Source organism: Aedes albopictus, chromosome 3 (genome assembly GCF_035046485.1).
Source record: "Aedes albopictus strain Foshan chromosome 3, AalbF5, whole genome shotgun sequence".
Lineage (NCBI taxonomy): Eukaryota > Metazoa > Arthropoda > Insecta > Diptera > Culicidae > Aedes > Aedes albopictus.
The window spans coordinates 413,915,120-413,936,932 of record NC_085138.1 but is presented as its reverse complement, the minus strand read 5'-3'; the positions used below and the strand labels follow the sequence as shown (position 1 = coordinate 413,936,932).

At 39.2% G+C, this 21,813-nt stretch overlaps 1 non-coding gene across 2 annotated transcripts in view; it reads left to right on the top strand.

The window, feature by feature from the left end:
• The window catches only part of LOC115253634 (uncharacterized), an 86,960-nt gene that overhangs the window by 53,013 nt on the left and 12,134 nt on the right, over positions 1–21,813 (top strand). The window contains exon 3 of one of the 2 annotated variants that reach the window (XR_009998670.1): positions 10,668–10,693. The exons of the other annotated variant lie outside the window; for it this stretch is intronic. This is a non-coding gene — a transcript (uncharacterized LOC115253634). Of the gene's footprint in view, positions 1–10,667; positions 10,694–21,813 lie in introns of those variants that run through there. 2 annotated transcript variants of the gene reach the window in all.

Below are 21,813 nucleotides of genomic sequence, written 5' to 3'. Positions count from 1 at the left end.
TTTTATGAAAATTTGTGAAATTTTCAAAATTAAAGTCAAGGAAGTTTCATGGGAATTTCAGAGGCATTCCAAGGCGTTTCAATGGGACTCAGGTAGATTCTCGGGAATATCAGTGGTTATCAGGGGAGCTTTAGGGGGATTTCAAAGGCCTTCATGGGGGCTCCAAGTGAAAGCCCCGTTTCAAAAGGTTTCAAGGACAGGAACTTTACAGGCTTTAATGTGAACTTCAGGAGAATTTCAAAGGGGTTTCAGAGAGGTTTCAAGGCGTCTCAGGCTATTGCACAGAAAATTCCCGATGATTTTAGGGAACTTAACAAAACTTTCTCGTGAGCTTCAAGGGAACTTCAAGGGGTTCGAACATATTTCAGGCATTTATGACGTTTCAGAAGGCTGTCGGAGGCTTTAGGAGTCTTCACTTACTTTCAGGATCCAGAGGCTTGCTTTAAAGCTGTTTCAGAGGATTTTCCAAGAATTTCCGGAATATCACAGGCTTTTGGGTAAGCTTCACAGGCTTGTTCACAGGAATTTCGCTAGGTGGCGGAAGCATATCAAGGTGTTTCAGAGGGTTTCATAGGGGCTTCATAAGTTTCAGAGGGGAATTTCGAAGGGGTTTGCAGAGTTTTAAGGCGTTTGAAGACGTTTCTGGGCGTTTTATGGCGTTTCAGAGGGGTTCTCGGAGATTTTAGGGGGCTTCACTGGTTTTCAGACTTCAGATGTTTCAGGAGGATTTAATAGATGTTCCAAAGCGTTTCAGGGCGTTTTGAGCTATTTCAAAGGGGTTTCTGTGAATTTTTGTAATTTTGCAGGCTTCAGGGCAATTTTAGGAGGCTTCTGAAGTGTTTCAAGTAACTTCCGGTGAATTTTAGGGGGGTTTAAGGGCTCTAAAGACTTTTCAGAGCGTTTCAGGCTGCTTCAAAAGAATGCCCGGAAACTTCTGGGGGCAGTTACATGGTTTACAGGGCTACTTCGCAACCGCAGTGGTTCCCATAGTACTCCCGGACAAACTCAGTAACCAATTACTCTACCCGGTGCCTGCTCCGCTCCATCAGCTCATCAGCATTGATGACCTCGTTTCAGCGACTCTTGTGTGTACTAGACCTCATACTTCTCATACTTGCGCATGGTAAACTCAATACCTGTCAAGAAAACCACGTCCTCGCTTACCTCTTAACTTACGGTTTTGAATCATCTTCTTTGCTTTAATCTCGGGCAGGCTCTTGAGAACTCTGTATGGCGAGTTCCTTTCAGATGATTCTCCTAAGTACCTCTGGGTCCCTACTACTATTACTTCGCGGCAGTGCTTGGAAAATGAAGCGTTTTCTCCCGAACGAAGCAAAATTTTCTCCTTTTTTACCGACGCTGTTCAAGCCAGAGCGGTAGCTGTGTACTAGCGTGGGACACCAAAAGACATTTTACTCCTGCACACTTTTTGAGTTCCATTTTGGTCCCATATCAACTGTGCAAAATTTCAGCTCGATCGGAGAAACTATATTTTAGCGCCAGCCATTTTAAGTTTTCATACAATTTACTATGGGGAAAATCACTTTTTCATTGAAAAATCGCCACAGGTTGCCCCTTAACCCCTAAAAATAAATCGATGGATGATTTCTGTTGGAAATTTTACGAGGAACCAATCCTCCGAAGACCGCAAAGCGATCTAAGGCACATGGAAAAAGTTATTGACTGAAAACCGAATGGCATGCCATCGCTGTTTAACATGTAAGGAATAACAATAAATAATAAAATCTCGTCATTTTATCGATCGGGGGAGGCTTAATAACTTTTTCCACGAATGTCACATCGGTTTGCGGTCTTCGGATGTCTGATTCCTCGTGAAGTTTTCTACAGAAATCATTCATCGACTTATTTTTAGGCATCTAGGGATGACTCCTAGCGATTTTTCTTTGCAGAAGTAAAATTTCCCCATAGTAAATCGTATGCAAAACTAAGAATGGCGGGCGCTAAAATATAGTTTTTCCGATCGATCTGAAATTTGCACAGTTGATATGGAACCAAAGTGGAACTCAAAAAGTATACCGTCAAATGGGGTAACTTGCAACACTTTTCAACTTTGAAGCAATATCATTGAAAATCTAAACATTTGAACCATCCTGTAAAGCATCGTGTATGCTAATTACCCAGAGTAGAATACTATGCAGCAATTGATTTGTCAAAATATGTTGTCACCTAATCAGGAGGTGCGAAAAACATGCTTGTTGTAAATTTCCCCATCTGTGGGGACAACACAGGACTTGCAACTTGCAACACAGGACATGAAGTTAAGTTAGCCATCATTAAACAGCACGAACATTCTAGTGCTTAGTCGTATTGTAAATTTTTGATGTAATGCATGAAAAATGCATTGTTAAGATGTACACTAACCAATTGACATATAATTTTTCATGAAAGGGTTGCAAGTGAGAGTATATCGTTTAGCAACAGGTCTCACGTCCCTCAAATATAAAATATATATGGACTTCGTGACATAGTACTCGTAACAAAATGTCAAAAATGATAAATATCATTTCTTGAAAAGATAGAGTGAGTTATCTTTAAGTAGTTTTCAGTTTGCAGTGGTGTTTGACAATTTCAACTTAAATAACATGATTGAAACACATCTATTAAACTTTGTAAATATCAAAGTCGTTTATTTCAGTACTCAGCTGAAATAATTTAGTCCATTTAGGTTCAGAATTGATGTTGGTGATTGTTTTAAAGCGCCCATAAACTAAATTAAACTTTTAACAAAATGTAACATGAATAAAACACCATAATATGGTATTTCCAAACAATGTTTGAAAATCACATTAAAAAAAATGTTAAAATTGAGTTGCCTTTTGAAAATGAACTCGTTACGTAATCAAGAAATGATCCGTTTCGGTTATTTCTGTCAAAAATATCGTGAAATGAAGATAAATAATAGAAGGTTTTGTCAAATTTAACTGTTGCAAGTTACCCCATAGTGGTTGACGAATATAATAATGATTTTTTACATTACATAGTCGATAAGTTTATTAAACTTTTATCGTTTGGCTAAGCTTACTATTAGGTACCCTAACTGCAACCAAGGTCATCAGACTTATCGCACTTACCATAGGGGAGAAATGAAACACGATTTTCATACTTGTTTTTATGACATAAAATGAACAAACCGTTTTAACAGTGTAGCTAAACAATAAACAAAGAAACAAAACTAATTTTTCCAGTAAATCGATCTTTGGTATACATAATCTCTATAACCGAAATAGAAGGGCATACTAGTTTTCATTATTATAAGAAAATACTTCACATTTAGTGTATGTCATCGTGTTGCAAGTTACACCGCTGTTGCAAGTAACCCCGTTTGACGGTACAGGAGTTAGAGTTTTTCCATTTTTTGTATTTTCCCATATAAACCGTGTACCAGGCTACTGTGTACCTTCATTGGCTAACATGCTTCAGAAGCAAGTGGGAGCATGAGCAATCAAATGTATTACTGAGAGTGAGAAACGGTGGTTCATATGCGAGGTGGCTCTCTGAATCTTTCTCTTCGCTGGCGTATACGGCAATGAATATATTTAGTTTTTATCCTGTTATTATAGTGCAAATAACATAAACTAAAATTAAATCGATTACAATAGTGACGTACAACATTCCCATAGCAACATAATGATTGTTTTTACAAGTTTCGAGCAACAAATAAAAGGGAAGATTCAAATATTACGTCCAACGTTTTTCGGGATTTCTAGACCCCCCTCCCCCCTCTGTCACGCAATTTTCCTATACCCAATACACGTACTGTCACACTTTTCTAGAACCCCCCCCCCCCCCCAAATGTTGGACGTAATTTTTGAACGATTCCAAACCAATGAATCATTTGCTCATCTTCACACTCACCGCAGCAACTCAGCATGAACGATCGCTAGTCAGTTTGCTTCACAAGTAAACCGACCGATGAGATACAGCAGTCGCAGTTTGTTCGGTTTTTCTTCGCTCCCTTTGCGTATTCGTTCGTAGTGGTTGCTGGCGCTGATAACTGGTCGTATTTTTCATGTTCACTCAGATTCAAGCGCTGCTCCGCGGATAATACTCTTTCAACAGTCCGAGAACTATTTGTTCAAAGCCGGTAATGTTGAACACTTTCCTCAACTCTAGCGTAGCAACCGAAAGTACAGGTGAACAAACCGTTTTTCCAACTGTGGAAATTCTGCATTCTTAGCCTTCTTGTTTGTTAGGGAATCTCTAATAGACTCCCCGATACGTACCAGTAAAACAACCCTTACCTGAGACATCCTTACCACAACCTAGCCCATATTAGCAATAGCCTGATAAAGTTTAAACACTCAACTTTAATACTATAACTTTCAATAAATCCCATAGACTTTGTAAAACACACTTTCAATCCACCCATCAGTTAGAATTCCACAGTTTCTGCACCCACTTTTACGCGTAGCCTCTCCGAGTTATCCCGTAGCATGCCAACCCTAGAGACCCAGCCCGAGTGGTCTCATGCTACTGAGCTAGATTGACTGGGAGTCTTAATTTAGCCACTGAGTCGATTGAGAAGTTTTAGGGCTTAACAGCCTTTCACTATCGTGACGCTTCGTATTCGCGACTACGAAGGTAAAAAAGATTCCAACTCTTTGTCTCTCTAATGAAAAACCTCGTAAGGAACTGTCAGAATGTGCGTGAAAAAAAAGCAAAAAATATTTCCCTCTCGTTTTTTCTCACGTAAACCTTCACGCACATTCGACAACTTCGTAGTCGCGAATTGCGTTCCAGGACGTTTAAGTTGATTTCAGAGGAATTGTAGGTAGCTTCACTGGCTTTCAGGAGAGCTTCAGGGAGGTATTCAGAAGCAGTTTGAATCGTTCCAGAGGTTTTCAGTCTGTTTCAGAGTGGGTTCTGGGAATTTTAGATGACCTTACAGATTCGGATTGAAATTCAACAAAGTAAGAGGGACTTGAAGATGTTATACATGTAGATCCAAAGATCTTTGCTCAAAAAAGCTTTCGGGAACCCTTAAAACTCCTCCTACCTTTTTATAACATGAGCTGGGGGCGCATCAATTGAAAAATGGCATAAATTTAAGTAGAGTATAAAAAGAAGGGGTTTTGTGCATAGGCTAAGCCAGCACCATAAAAAAGATTTGGTTCTTGAGAAAAATGTTGCTCCCGAGGGTTTTAGATACGGCCAAGAGAGCTTCCAGGGGTTCAGGAGAATCTAAAAAGCGAGGACTCCAATGTAATTTAAGGGGACTTAAGGTGGTTCCAACGAGTTTTGAGTGCGTTTCAAACGCAGGAGTATTTTAGAAGGCTTCAGGAAGGTTTGAGACTTGTTCTAGAGGGATTAATGCCCTTTCAGAGGCGTTTCAAGAGGTTCAAAGGACGTTTCAGAGGAATTAATGGCGCTCCTGGGCTGTGCCTGAATCAATTCTGAAACGCCCTTGGAACCCCATGAAACTCCCTTGAAAGTCCCCTAAAATCCCTTTTAAGCTCCCTGGAACTCCCTGAAACATCCCTGAGACCCCTTACAATGTCTCTGGAATCCCATAAGACCCATTTAAACATCCCTGAAACGTCCCTAAGATTTCCTGATATCCCTCTGAAACCCGCTAGAATCCCCTGAAGCATCTTTTGGGCTTCCTGGAATCCCCTCAGCCCTCCTGAACCACTCCTGAAATGTACATTGCTTCTCCTGAGACCCCCTCAAATGCTTCTGAGACCTGCAACCTTGTCTGCAACCTTCCTTTGCTCTCCCCTATGAACGCCCCCTGGCTGCCATAGATAGCGTCACTAAAACAATTTCTTATGCACAATATTGGTTCTTCTTAATAGTTCTCCTTCTTTTTAAATAGGGCATAAAAAGGTGAATAAAAAAATGGATCTGCATAAAAAAGCTTACATAAAAAAGGGTTAAGTGTATAAGGTATAAAAATGCTCATCATCCACACTATACAACTCTTTTATTTGGTTTCTAACTAATGCTACGAAGCTAAAATAACGCCTTTGTTGTATGTATTAGAAAAGCACTGTTGCGCAAGTTTACGCCCAGTTGAAAAATTTCTAATCTCTTTTCCTTCCTTTCATAGCAATCTTCATAGTTGCTACATTGTATAAATACGACCATTCTACATCATTTCGCTTTTCCAAAATTGCTGCACCAAACCATCCTCCTCCATGGATGACTGTATGGCACAATAATGTTCCATTCTTCCTCGTGCAAGCATATCAGCGTGACATATCCGATCCACACCCACCCACATGCACCAACAAACCGGCAAACCATCATTATTTCGCCTTTAAAATTCCCTCCCATTCCATCCCAACGACCACTCTTTCATTGGTTTCATTCAGCCCCCCTGGATGCCACAAGTCGATCGCGTCGCATCGATTTGCGCGCGTGTTTATTTATTTGTGCTTTGCTTTAATTGCACCGCCGCATATCCCGTCCTGCGTTCGTTCCACCCCTGCAAAGATATTAGGGTTACCATACGGGAAAATAAAAATCAAGTTGACAACCCTGCATACTTTGAATCAACTGTGAAATTTCATAATAAGTTCGCGACGAAGTGGACGAAATTGTAGCAAAATTCTCCTTTCAAAAATTTTCAACATAGTTTTTGAAGGAGTATCTAGAGAAATTGCAGGATGAGTCGGTGATATATTAATTTAGCGAAATTCCAGAAAAAAAATATATAGAGTAAATCGCCAATTATTGCACACCTTAAAAACTCGCCAATTGTTGCACACTCCATGCTTTTCTTATGAGATGTGCAACAATTGGCGAGTTTTTAAGGTGTGCAAAAATTGGAGATTTACCCTACATATTTATATAATTATCTAAATGCTTTAATGAGAATCTATAAGCAGTTTTTGATGGCATTGCTGTAATAATTCAATTACGAATTGTCAAAAGAATCGCTGAAGAAGAGGAGAGGCAGACTAAGTTCCACTGGTAACGTAGTACCAGAAAGAAAAAAAAGAAGAACTTGAAACGCATAATTTGATTTGTATAGCGAAGAATTTGATAGACTTTTTGAAAATCCACCTACTGTCAAATCAAAATGTTTGACTATTCTATGTACCATAGTGTCACGTATAAAATGTGACGGGAATCAAATTGAGGTTGTGCCCGAAACATACGTGGACTAGATGGAAATAGAATTCGAAGGACTATTACTTAATCTTATTGTTTTAAGAAAATGGTAGTTGTTTTACAATATGTTTTACATGATATAAAAACCAATTTTAATCCGTCTTAAGTATGATGAAATTGGAAACATCCCGTTGAACAGATTGAACAGTCCCCCTAGTAACCCGGTAACCATATCTTTTTTGTTGGAGAATCCAATCGATTGACTTTTGCTTTTAATTCATTCATTGAACGATGTCACGGTGGTGAGGCGTACGGAAACAATTATGTATCTCTCTACACTAGTAGTAAGTAGAAGCCCCCATCAGCAGAAGCGGAAGGCGCGTCTCCGTCTGTCACGCTACTTCTTATAATAAGCAAGCGAGTGAGTGCGGGGGCGGCGACGGTGACGAAAGGGGGTAATTAAATACTAAACTTACTTTTATATTTATAGCGCTATTAAGAGGCTTTAGCAGCAGTGACATTCATTGATCACCATGATGACGGTCGCGGAGTCATCCGCCGCCGCGTAAACGAATCCATGTTTTGAAATTGCTGGTCGTTGTTGGTTGTTTCGCATTCGAACCTACGACGATCCGGGTGAAAGATGAGATTACCAAATGCGGATTCCGTTGACATCCGGATTCGAAAAAACGGCTGTTGACAATGGTATATTGGTGGTGTCAACATTTGAGGTCGTTGTTGATTTTTTTTTGCGTGACGGTCGCGCGAGAGTGTATGGTAGTCGTTATTTGGCCGGAACTACGAAGATTACATCATGCTCTCAGCAGAGCTAAATGCCGCACATTACACACAGAGTAGTGGTGTAATTCAAAAGGCCACAACGTGACTGGGTCTGATGGTGATAACTGTCGCATATGACATTACCGTACGACATTTCAATATCATCAAGATCGGATGATCACATATTCGAACAGTTGCGTGAAATATCATGAGTAAATAGGAATACACTTATAAAGCAAATAATAACTTTCGGACAAGAGTTGGTGGAATATTTACATTAAAAATTAAGGAAAAATTTAAAAATCAATACATCAAAATTTCCAAGTTATAATATTTTACAAAGCGCGTAAAATAGCAACCTAATTTTTTTGGTGAATGCACATCAATACTAGGTAAACATACTATCAACATTTTGGAGAGGTATATTTTGGCGTTTTTTTAGATATTTGATCTTTAGTAACAGTATTAGTAAAGCGTTTAACTTTTGATCGTAACATAATAGAGAATTGGTTTCTTCGAGAAAGTTGTTTGTTTTGACAAAATAAACAACTTCTTCATAGACGTAGAAATAACATGACCACGGCTTTCATTGTTTAAAAGCTGAATGCCAATACTTCATGGCAGGGTAGTCTAAGGATTTGGAGTCCTTGGTTTTCTGCGCCGACGTTTCGGTTCTATAATCAGACTCTTTTGAAGGGATCAATAATATTAAGCTTGGTTTCCAATGAATATCTTTATTAGACTGGGTCAATTAGGATAATTTTTTAAACGATTTTTTTCCGCATCCCTTTAGCATTATGGGTAGTACGCAGATCGATACGTGGAAAATTCAGGCAAGGAATCGCTCAAGAAATGAGCAAGCGTCGCTTTATTCCGGATCCTAGTACGGATCTGAAAGGAAACGTCAAATCAAATGGTACTTGCTGTGTTAAATTTCTTGATCATTCCGGTCGCGGAAAAATAATGTACTGGACGAAAATTACATGAGCGATTCCGTTTGAAGTGCATACCTTGCATAAAACAACTGTGCAATATTTGAAATCGGTTTATTACGTCGGCTTATTGCGTTTGTAATTTATAAGGGATTCAACGATGATTTGACTCTCTTTGCAATTGTTGACTCATCTGTCTATAACTCATCGAGTTTTTCGATCGTTCAGTATGAGTAGATAATACTAGCACTCTCACGTCGTAAATATGAGAGTAACAATGGCGTTCTTGGTAATTATTGTAGGAAAAAAAAACACTACCCTACAAGTTTGCCGAACATAACATGAACTGAGTTATGGACAGATACAGTGTCGGACAAAACAATAAGACCACCAGCCATTTTTCATAAAAAATGGCTAAGTTTGATGTTGTGATGCTCGGTTTCTAGTGAACCAATTTGGCTGAAATTTTGACGGCCGCCATGGAGTTACGTAAATTTTGATTTGTATTTAATTGCGTGAGTTCTGTTCACTACATCAAAAGTTACAGATACGAAACGACAAAATAATAGGACCACTTTCAGATTGCCATTACTAAAGGATATATGAGAGTATATGATACTTGATGATTGATAAACAAGTACTAAAACTAAGGATGCCATGTAAACTTGGGGACATTTTTGTTGAAATTACCACAAATATCCATCATAAAAATCTGACGTCCAGTTTTTGTCGCACCGTATATCTGTAACTTTGGAAGTAGTGATCAGAACTCAATCATTTTAATACAAATCAAAATTCCCATAATTCCAAGTCGGCTGTCAAAGTTTCAGCCAAATCGATTTACTAAAAAACGAGTACCATATCGTCAAACTTGGCCATTTTGTATGAAATAGGACCGCTGATCTTATTGTTTCGTCCAACACTATAAGTCAATCGATTGCCAGATGGTTCAAAACATTCTTGGGGAGTTAACATGGAAAAACTTACGTTATTGTATTAAAAAGCAAAAAAGTTTGTCGGGCACATAACGGTTAATTGGCTTGGTGGCTTGGGGTCCATCAGTCATCCTGGACATGTGTTTTATTTGGCAGTTAGTTCGCAGCATCTGTTACTGCTTTCATAGCTCATTTTTGTCTATGAATACTAATCCTAATTGGGATCCTGATTCGAGATCTCATATAAGCCGTCTACATTTTGATGTCCCTGTTAGGGAACGGTTGGCTTGATTTTTAGTTAAACCTTGCCCGAAATAGCCTGAATGTACGCAATCGCATTGAGACTACATTTCATGAGCCTGTTTTATTTTCTGAGCATTACAAATACTCAAATAACACTCACTACAACAAATACAACAAGATGTTTTCTATAAGTTTCTTTTATATAACAAACTCAAAAACAAAAGAAAATCCGTAACACTTTATTGCGGGAAAATACAGAATACTAGCTGTACCCGGCAAACTTTGTCTTGCCTACTGCGTTTTTTGACGTTTCAAATCTCTAGCCAAGTCCAAGTCCCCGTTCAAAATGAATGAAACCCAGATTTTCAAAAACTCTCAATTTTCTTATGTTTTTTGCCTCATAAACCTTCCTTGGGTGAAAACTGACAGAATAAAACTCAGACGACCCAAATCGGACCATCCGTTCGCAAGTTATGCGCGGTCCCACGTATGCCACTGCATTTTTATATATATAGATGTAATTGATTGCTAAGAAATGTAAATCAACAGCGATATTTGTGTGGATACTTTTCAATTTTTCGATGATTTTCTAAATCTACTTTGATTTGAAATAGACAAAAAACTAAACGTGTACGAAACCACGTAATGGTCCATAGAATTTCATTTTCTAATCACTTTTTTCTCTTTTCTTTCTTTACAGGTATGAACAACTGTCAACATACAGAATCATAAGCGATGGTTAATATTATGTACGTAACCAAAACAAGTCATTCAGAAAAAAAAAACTATTTAATAAATCTTGCTTAGATTATTTAGGCTGAGCAGCTCTTGGAGTAATCGAAAAATCTTGTTTTCCATTTTGACAAAGTTTCGTTGCGTGATTTATTCTTCGTACCGGGAAACTTTATCGGGTAAAGCGGTCAGAACTAAAGCATGTTTTCTACGCCCGAAGTTTATTTAATCTTTCTCAAGGGTTAGAAAAGTTTGTTTTTGTTCATTTTTGTCAAGCTTTGGGTTTTCATCAATTTCTATTTAACTGAAAAAATGGAAAAACTAAGACACGATTCACTACTTAGTCTTGTTTCTTTAGAAAAATGTAATTCAATGAAAAGCTTTCATTTCTAGTCCACGTATTTCTACAAAAATTCTCCATGGCTCCTCCAAAGATTTCTCCAGAAATATTCCTTGGGTCTTCTTCAGAAGTTTATCTCTTTTTGAAGGGTCGTAGTGTCTACCGTCTATCGTTTTTAGGGTATTTGCAAGCTCTTCTGGGTAGATTTACATATATACCGTATGTATACCGTATACCGTTACCAGTGCACAGTGATTTATTCAAAATTAAACATCAAAAATAACAACACGTATACATGAAAAGCTGCCCAGAAGAGCATTCCCTATGCAAATACCCCAAAAACGATAGACGGTAGACACTACGACCCTTGAAAAAAAGCCAAATCCTCAGGCCGAAACGTCGTGCATGAAGATAAAAACCATTCTTGATATGAAGACTAAGAAAGCCATCCCCCATTCCATCAAGTTTCCAGTTGTAAATCCCCATATTTCTCAAAAGATTTATCTTCAAACTAGTCAACGAGTTTCTACAGCAATTCTTTCTTCAGATCAAGATTCTCAAGAAGTTTTCTATGAATATCTCCAGGGGTTTCATCGCACTAATTCCTTCAAAGATTGCCTTGAAACGTGCAATTTCAGGGCAATTTTTTCACAGAGGTTTGGATACTCTTTCAGAAATTGATCTAGGGTTTTCCTTTTGAAATCAGAATTATTTCCAAAAACTCTTTCAGAAACTATTGTTTTCCAATGGTTCTTTCAGACATTGCCCCATATATTCAAGGATTCTCTTATGCATTTATTTACAAAATGTTTTCTCCAGAAGTTCCTCCAGGTATTTTTCCAGGGATTGTCCGGGATTTATTCAGTCCTTTGATCCCTTGAAAAATTCATAAGGGACTCTTTCAAAAAAATTTCCTTTGATGCTTCGGGAATTATTACAGAGGTTTTCTCAGCAAATCCTACAGAAAAGACTCCAGAATCTATTCCTTGGCATTTTTAAGGGATTTTCCAACAAAATGTTCTATGAATACCTGTAGAAGTGTAGAGGGTTCCCTAGTTCTTTCAGGTATGTATTCTTTCAAAGATTCCTGAAGGATTTTTTTTTGTGTCTGCAGAAATTCCTTCAAAAATTTCTCCACTCCAATTGATTTTGGTTTTTGTGTGCTAATCGTTTCAGAAAATGTATAAGAAATTCTTCTAAAAATGCCGGTAGTTCTTCCAAGGATCCCTTCAGGAAATTCTCCTGCGATCCCTCTCAAATTTATTGATTCTTCAAGAATTCCACCAGTACATTTTTCTGGAATTTACGCGATGATTTCTGCAGACATTTTTAAAAGATTCCTTCTAAAGTTCCTTTACGGTTTCACCAGGAATCCCTCCACAAATTTATCAAAAATTTTTTCCTTTAATTTTTTTCCAGAGTTCCTCCATATGTTTCTCATTTTTGTATGCGAATTAAGAAGATATTTGAAGGAGCTTCTCAAAGCATTCTCCAAAACATTGGTTAAAAAAATCCTAAAGAGATAACTTCAAAAGTTTCTGCTAAATCCAGGAATCCGTACAGAAAATTATCAAGAATTTCTTCTAGAAATCTCTTTTAGACAATCTTCCAGAGAGTAGTTAAAAAATCCGTCAGGGATAATAACTTTTCCAGTAGTTTTTTTTTGCAATTTCTAGAAGATCTTTTAAAGAATCCCGAAAGCAATATCTGAAACAACTTCTGCTGGAATCTCAACTTTCTTTAAAGGAATTTCTAAAAATACTCTATGGAAAAACTGTTAAACAAATCGCTTGCTGAAGTTCCTGAAGAAAACCCCCTGAACAAATTATGAAAATGTCACCAGAGATATTTTTGAAGGGAGCTCTGAAGGAATTTCGGAAGGAGTACAAGCAGGAATTTCTGATAGAAATCCTGAAGAAATTTCTGGAGAAATCTTCAGTAGAATCCCTGTAGAAAGCTCAGCGAGCATTATTGAATGATTGTCTAGAGGAATTTCTGGAAAAATAAAACCAGGGAAATTCTTGAAAGCAGTGTTGGTAAACTCACACTCAAAGCTCACTCATGAACCGCTCCTGCGTAAGCAAACTCGCGCGCGATTCCGAATCATTTTCTCACGCGCGAGATTTTCATGCAAAATCTCGCTCTCACGAGTCAAGCGCCGAAATCTCATTTGCTTGTAAAACGAATCCAAATCAATTTAAACGACAATCTTTGTTGTTGTATCCAAGGTTTGATCTTGTTCTGTCATACAATCCTAAAAACTTCGTTGTAAATAATAAGACTACCAAGAAATTAAAGAATGAGTAAAATCACGAGTCAACTCATGCATGATTTTTTCGGCGGTGAGTTTGGCGAGTCAAGAATTGCGCGTGAATCAACTCAACCATGAGATTTGAGAATTTGAGTTTTTACCAACACTGCTTGAAAGTAGGAGGAATATTTTGAGAACTTCCTTTGATGGAATTCCTTAAAAGAATATCAATGAATTTTAGGGACAATCTCGGAGAAGTTTTTGGAGGATTTTTTGAAAGTATTCCTGGAGCAATCTGGAACATATTTCGGAAGGGTTTCCCTTATGAATACCTAGCTTAACCGCCTAGATAAGCCTCTAGCTAGATAATAAGATTTATAAAAAAACTGTTAAGATGCTTCTAAAGCAATTCTTGAAGAAATTCTCAGGAATCATTGCAGAGAATAATCTCTTGAAGAATCCGTGGAGAAATTCCGGAGGAAGTTCCGGTGAAATTCTGGAAGAAATCCTGAAGGAAACTCTGTTTGAGCTCTGGATTTTCTGGATAAATTCCAAAAGTAACGCCTGAACGCATTCATGTGTGAATTTTCAACTGAATGTCCAGAGCAATTCCACAACAAACCTCTGGTGAACTTCTTGAAGATCTGTACGATGTTTTAAAGAATTTTCCAGAAGACTTTCGGAAGAAACCACCAGAATAATTATTTGTGAAAAAATCTTCGAAGAAACATTCTAAACGAATTCCTTAAACTGTAAGTATTGGATCAATCAATCAAGTATTGGGTCAATCGGGAGTACCACAGAGACTCCCCGACTCAATGGCCTCAGGGTCGGCACGTTCACTAAACAATTACTCGCGGGCAGGTAATTCTCGCGCAAAATAGAGGAAAACCACAGCACATTTCCACGTTACAACAGTTTATTCGACTACAACGTTCTTGGCTTATTCCTGGCACTCTCACTCCCACTTTCTTACAAACTATCTGACCTTTTCTGTTGCGGGGCCCCTTCTCCTTTTGCTCCACCACCTCTCCTTCCTCGTCTCCAACGGCGACTCACGTGCGGGCGTGGATCCTCTGCTCGCTCTCCACGGTTTCCGGGGGTGGCTTGGGACTCGCGCTGCTCCGTATTCCGGCCTGCTACTCGTCCGGGTCCTTACCGATGTCGTAGTGGATCGGTCTTCGGTTTTTGCCGGAATGACTTTGGACACTCAGATTTCGTAGGGCACTTCACGGGGTTCTTGAACCAAAAACGACGGGGCTCTGGGATGGCGGGAAGGCATTACTATCAGGCCTATATTGGTGGTTCTAGTAGTTACCTGATATCCACTTCACCAAACTTCTTTCCACTTGCACTTCCTTAGACTTTCACTTCTCCAATTTCTTTCTACAACTTGTCTCTAGCTTTTCACAACTGTCTTGCTCGACGAACTTTTTGTAAGTGATCCTCAGTCATGGAGTCGTCGAGCGCTTGGAGGTCCATGACCTCTTACTCAGGTCATTGCCCCCTCCTCCCATTTCTTATTTCCTAATGACCCCATTACGCCACCCCTCATGGCCGCCCAAGAATGGTAACCGTCCATCTCGTGGTGGGTTTTGTACTTCGGTGGGGATGATGGCGATTTTCTCGTAGGGTGGTGGAGCCTGGACCTGACTAAGCCTATCGATGTCGGGAGTTTAGCTGGAAAAAACCTACATTCATAACGAATACTACCTGCTTTTTTTAAAGCATTCACGGTTTTCACAAAATCACACAAAATTCTCGGTAGTATACGACACGAATTATACAACACTTACAAAACATATATTAAAGACGTCACTGAAGAAACTCATGAAAGTCTATAAAAACAGTTCTTGAGGAAGGAATATCTGAAGAAACTTCTGGACGAATATCTAAAAGAATCCTCTGGAGCGGTTTCTTGCAATAACCGTGGCAGATTTAGGACCGAATTCCTGGAATAATATCTATATGTTCAATGGATAAAATTTTATTCGGAATCCACAGAAGATTTCTCAAAGCAATCGTTGGTTAAATTCATGGAGGAATTTTATAAAGAATTTCTCATGAAATCTATGGGAGATTTTCTTAATGAAACTTTGGAAAAATCTCTGAAGGAGTCTGTGGAAAATTCTTTAAATAAATCCTTTGTGGATGAATTCTAAATTTTTGGTTCTTTCTGAATACTTATCAAGAATGTTATTGTAGAAACTGTGTTATGTTAATACTAACGGTTAGGATTCGTCAATTCGTCATTCATATCATCAGCATCATTGAAATTCCGAAATCAGTTTTCACTTCCACAACATGAATGTTCATAATGAAAATATAGTCACTGCACTCCCTTTCTCTCCGCCTGGAATACAGTAAATATATTTTCATAACGAACATTTGTGTTTTGAAGGAGAAAAATGCGTTCGAAATTTTATGATGACGATAATATCAATGACGAATTCTGCAACCTCAAATACCTTACACACTTAAAATAAAGTACCGTATTCAGTTGTTCTAATTTCGGTAAGAATTCAGATTATCGAAAAGTTTAGTAAAACATTACCGAAGTTTGGAAAAAAAAGTTCGGTAAACTCCACGGAATCATCGGTAATGTTGCGCTTTTGTGATACGTCAAGCACAACAATTCCCAACTAACAATCGCAAGCCACAAACAAGCATGCATTCTGAATTGTTGCTTTATAATAGTAATGATAGCCGAACTAGAATTATGCTGTACACATTACTGTAAAAATTCCTTTTCAATTGAAAAAGTAGCCAATGTTCAACCTTTGGTATCTGTATTAACAATGGTAATTCAAAACACTTTTCAAGAGTTTAATAAGATTTCTATTCGACCTACTGTAATTCCTTTACACAGTAGTTTAACAACACCTTTATTGGATTCTTGTTAAGTTTATGTACAAATTAGCACATGCACCTGTATAATGTGTTTTTCACAAGTCGAATAAGCGCTTTCGTTTCATCATGCTTCTACTCAGAGTACTGGATGAAAAACACGTGTTTTTTTTGCTGAACAGCAGCTGAATTAATGTGTTTTCAGTTATTATCCATAGTTTTGTGCTAATTCACCACTGCAGAATAGGACCAAATTTATGTGTAGTGTTATTTCATAAAAGTAACCCATAGCATAAGTGACAAACATTAAATTCTCGTGAAAAATCAGCTACATAGCCCAGAATATCCCAGAAGTGTGTACGCCAATGACCGTTTTACATGTGTGTATCGTGTGGCAGGGACGAAAATACTCTATGGAAGTCAAAGAAATTCTCTTTACGAAAAGTCCCTGGACCGAATTGAACACGGGGCCCTCTGTATGGTCATGTTGATGCTGAAAATCCGTGCTCTTACAGCATCGTCTATATGGGCCCTACTAAATTTATACACGGGGGAATGAAAATACTCAAACGTGAGTGTGGGAAGCTTATAGGGAGTTGATTTTAAGGTACGTACATTCCATTAAAATGCATTTGGGGGTGCAAAACGGTGAGTCGAAAAGGAGAGCGTCCAACATAGCTCACAAGTTCCTAGCTCATGCTTCCATGGGTCAAGCGATGGCAAAGACCGCCAGCTAGGAGTCGTGTGCTTAGCTGGTAAAGCAGCCTGGGCACTGTTGTCCTTCTGACTCCAGCTAGATTGAGGAGGTACGACCCGAGCGTCTATTCACCAAGGAGGTGCGGCTCAAACAGCGTCTGTTCTGGCATCCAGCGGCTGAGTATGAAATGCTCCTCCACCGGAAGCTATACCTAAGGTGGCAGCCCCACCACGGTGGATAGGGGACCTTAGGCTAACAACCTACTGTTTCCGAAACCCAAAAAAACCGTTACTGAAACCGCTAGAATGCAGGCGAAGTACTTAATGTCAATGTTCTCTTTGCCCAACCATCATGTTTAACCCAAGAAGCTCTATTTCGGTAACTGAGTATAAGTTGCTCATGGAAAACTCGGCTTATAAGCCGAGAAGCTTTCTCTAAACCAGTTACATCAGAAAAGAAAAAATAATAATCATAATTAAAAACATTCAACCAATTACCAAACCAGTCCACCAATCTCCAAAATCTCCCACGTCCATCAATCGATAACGAACCGAAACAGCAATCAAAACGAGATAACGCCTTCAAGGCCAACATCAACCGCTCTCGCCGCCCCGATGACCGCCAATCGGAGTCGAATTATTCAATTATACAATTTTCCACCTCAATAACTGGGTCACTGGTGGCAAATACCACGCCTCGTCAAAACAGACAAAAAAAAGTCGAAAGAGTATTAAAAACCGCGCGTCTTGATCGTAATCACGCCGCCGGCCCACCAGTCGTGTTCCACATTCCCAAAGACGCTCAGACAAAAATCGCACCACGCTGAATCGATCATAACTGGCTGCTGGCTGAGCCTCACTTCGCGACGAGAGCAGCGAGAGAAAGGTAAATGGCCAGCTAGCGACCACGCGGACTCTCACTTTCCGACGGCCGCGGCGGCGATCGAGTCGAGATCGAGTGTGCCACTTTTCCACCAGATTATGTCATATCCCGCGCGGGGGCCTCCCCCCGAAAACGTAAATACCCCTCGCGCGCGCCAGCCAGCCAGCCAGCGATGCTGCATGGTCCAACGACCAGCCTTGCTGAAGGACGCTCGCACGCAATGAGGTACAGATACAGGTGGCGCAGATAAACATTGCGAACCACTAGTTGTCTCTTTCGTTCCACCGCTGTTCTTATGTAACTCAATTAGTGACGTCACTAATTGAGTTGCATAAGAACAGCGGTAGAACAAAAGAGACAACTAGTGGTTCGCAATGTTTATCTGCGCCACCTGTATCTGTACCTCATTGGCTCGCACGCTCGGTCTGGCGCAACGCGCAACGCAACAACCGAAGAGCAATCCGCTTGTGAAGCCCTAGGCGGGGGAGGTTGGGGTGAAATGTATAATGTATATCCATGAATGGGGACTAGTGAAATACTAATGACATTCAAATCCGAGATAGCTTCGGCTCCGTTATGCTTTGTGACACTTGAGCACAAACACGCATCAGGAAGAAAAATGACAGTAGTAACGTATACATTATACGGCGATGAAGTTGTAAAAACAAAAATTCTAACAGAAAATTGGAACATTACAACTACGCTACAAATATTGTGGCGCATTTGTAATGTTCAAATTGTCTACTCTGTAAGGCCCTATCGTCACAACAATCATGTGGACGGCCCATTTCTCTTCAAAGCTTATTGCCATCGAAATGTTACAATTAGTGATGGTGGCACCAATATCGAAAATGTCATCGATCGCTATGAAAACATTTCACTAAAACGCTCATACTCACCTGGGATAGGTCAGTTTACCGCAAGCAGCGCATTTCATCCCATTCTCCCCAGTACTATAATGTGCGAGTGAAAGTGTCCTAGTTTCACCTGCTTGGCGCGCGATGAGTGCTCTCCGAACCGTTGCTGTTGTTGTTGAATTGTATAACCGCGGTGTCCCCCTTTTTCTGTTTGGACCCTTGGGGGCATACTACTGTACGACCACGGTGGCGGCGGAGACTAACCGGTTCCTTCTCGACGCGAGAGCGAAGGTCTTTTTTAGTTGGCATAGAGAGGCCGTTTTCCGGTTCAGTGGACCGGCCGGAGGGGTTTTGTATAGTAGTAATAGCTGATGATGGCTACGATCGATGTGCATTTAGATGATCACGGCAGGGATGCCAATTTATGTTTAGATTTCAATAAGATTAGAGAGTGTAACTTACGGATATTAATCCGGCAGTAACCGTTGGCTTAAGGAGGGTTTCAGAAGGTAACCCTTCTTAGTGGCCTTCTTAGTACCGACCTTTTCCGCCTAAATTACCCGGGAGTTCCTCGGCATATGGAGAACGATCCTCTGGTAGGTCTTCGGCCAGGTTTAGCGGCTAGCCGATACTTCACCTGCCCAAGTCTTCGTTGAAAGATCTTGAACGGCGGAAGGTTACCCATTTTGGGGTTACATCTAGACTTGGTGTTGAGATGACCTCGGATTTGGGACATCCACGGTTTATTGTAAAACCTCGGAAAAGCCACGGGGTTCTGTGTGAGGAGGGGGATTCCAGGTATCATGCCAACTAACAATCACTCATTGAAAAAGCATTGGAAAGCATTGTTGCACCTTTATGATGATTTGATCCAGCATGATGCTGAATAACATTTGGATAATTTTCAGATGCAACCTTTGTTGGAGCTCTGTTCACACATAATTGGAGAAATTATAACGCATAGTCTTATGTACCAACTGAACTGTTTGTTGCTACAAACGTTATTTTTTATACATATATATAGTAAAGCTGTTATTCAGCTTAAGCAAAAATTATTAAAATTAAAAAAATGCATTTTTTTTTTCAATTTTCACGAGATTTGATGTACAGTTATGCTATGAATCACTGTCATGAAATAAAAACTACACATAAATTTACCTAAAGCAAGATTTGAACTCGAGAGCAGTGGTGGATTAGCGCAACATAATGGTTAACAAGTGAACAATACATTAGTTCAGCTGCTGTTCAGTGAAAAACGCGTGTTTTTGTATCCTGTACTCTAAGTCGAAGTATGATGAAACGGAAGCGCTCTTTCGACTCATGCAAAACATTTTATACAGATACATGCGCTAATTTGTACATAAGCTCAATAAGAAGCAGAAAAAAGGTCTTGGTAAACTATTTTGTAGAGGAATTACTGCAAGTCGAATAAAAAACTTAATAAACGCTTGAAAAGTGTTTTAAATTACATATCCCTGTTAATACCGCCCAAGTAACCAGTAAGCATTTAAAATAGCATTCCTTCAGCATTATAGTAGCCTTTACGACACGGCGTTTAATGCTAATTAGCCGTATATGCGCCTATAGTGCTACCTCACAGCAGGTTTTGGCAAAATAACGGGCTGTCTTAGTGCTATCCCTTCAGGAACGTCGTGACGAAATATCAAAGAAGCGTAACACTTCGTCGAGCAAAAAAAAACAAAAATGCTTCTCGTTCTCTCAGTCTGCTTTCCCGCTTCATCGTCCTTCCATATTCCAGCCGGTGCTAGGTGGTACTTTTTTGCTGATTTTTGTAGTGATGTAGTTTTGAACTTACGATCCGAAGATTGATGAAACATATCTGCTATTGATTCTGCTGCTCCTGATCCACGATGCTAAAGCTGTTCCGGTGGCGTGCGTTGATTTAATCGCCAATATAAATAATGATTCGATAACAGCTTCAGATTCAACATCAAAAACTTGTTTTCATTGAGATGTTTCATTGTGCTAGAGGAATACGATCCCTTCTTTTAAATATCTGTGAAATATGATTCTTTCTTCCCTCTTTCAAACAATCCTATGATCCACCAAAGCATCCACCTATTCGGCACACATTTTCCGACGAAATAATAAATAATTGGTGATTTTTTTATGGACTAATTCCCAAACCAATCCAGCTGCAGTAATGAAAACTTTGGTGCTTTTGGATTAGTAGAGGAACATGAAGAAACAAATAAGATGCACAAATTTGTAAACAGAAGAATAGGCTCTGTAAGAGAGAGACAACATGTGTTGCCAAATGCGTAACATATCTCCCAACCTTTTTGCTCCTAGCATTTAAAGAGCAGTTGAAAAGCATTCTGATTGCTCCCAAATGAAAACATCTTAGTTGAAATGCTAATTAACAGCCAAAAGCATTTGAGTAGCACAGCTTATGCTAACTCAAGGCAGTTATGCATTCAAACTGCTTATGTAGGGCAGCAAGCAGTTTAAATGCATAATACGGGCTGATACACGGCTTATTCAAATGCTTAGTGGTTACCTGGGTGATATGGCAATGTTTCAGGCATTTTGGCCAACGAAAAACTCCCACGACAAAGAGAACAAACCTGCCGATAATAGCCATAGTCACCCTATTAGGTATTCAAAATAAGTCACGTTTAGAAGTACACCACGAATAATACTTTTTATATTTAGAATTATGAGTCAAAATGTTGAATATTCGATTGACTAAACGTGATTTGAACTAAGTTTTTGTAAGAAATCAGTGTATAAAAAGTTATTAGAAGAATTTTTTTTTTTTGAGTGTAATTTGTTTCTTAAAAAAATAATATCTCTTGAACCATAACATTGTTCATTGTGACCTGACATTATGGAAAGGACTGGATTAAAATAAATAGAAACTTCAATGCAAATGTGCTTTCGATTTCCAAATCAGGATGACAAATTTGCAAACACGGTGCCTTTTCGAAGACTTTCAATCTAATGTAAAAACTTGATTGTCCCAAAAACCGATGTTGAATATTTTATATTGACGACGCGCTGGATGTAGATTATCATTTTCTATATGATCGCCTCCATCCGTGTCCAAAAGTTTTACAATTGTATCGTTCCTAAGTGTACATGTTTCATTAAAAATATTTTCTGCTGTTTTAAAAATGTATCCATGAAGCAGGTGAAGAAACCCAAACTCTGCAATTTGCGGCTTGGGCCTGGCTTTGCGCTGCTAAGCCACCTCAGAGCACCGCTTAAAATAAGCCA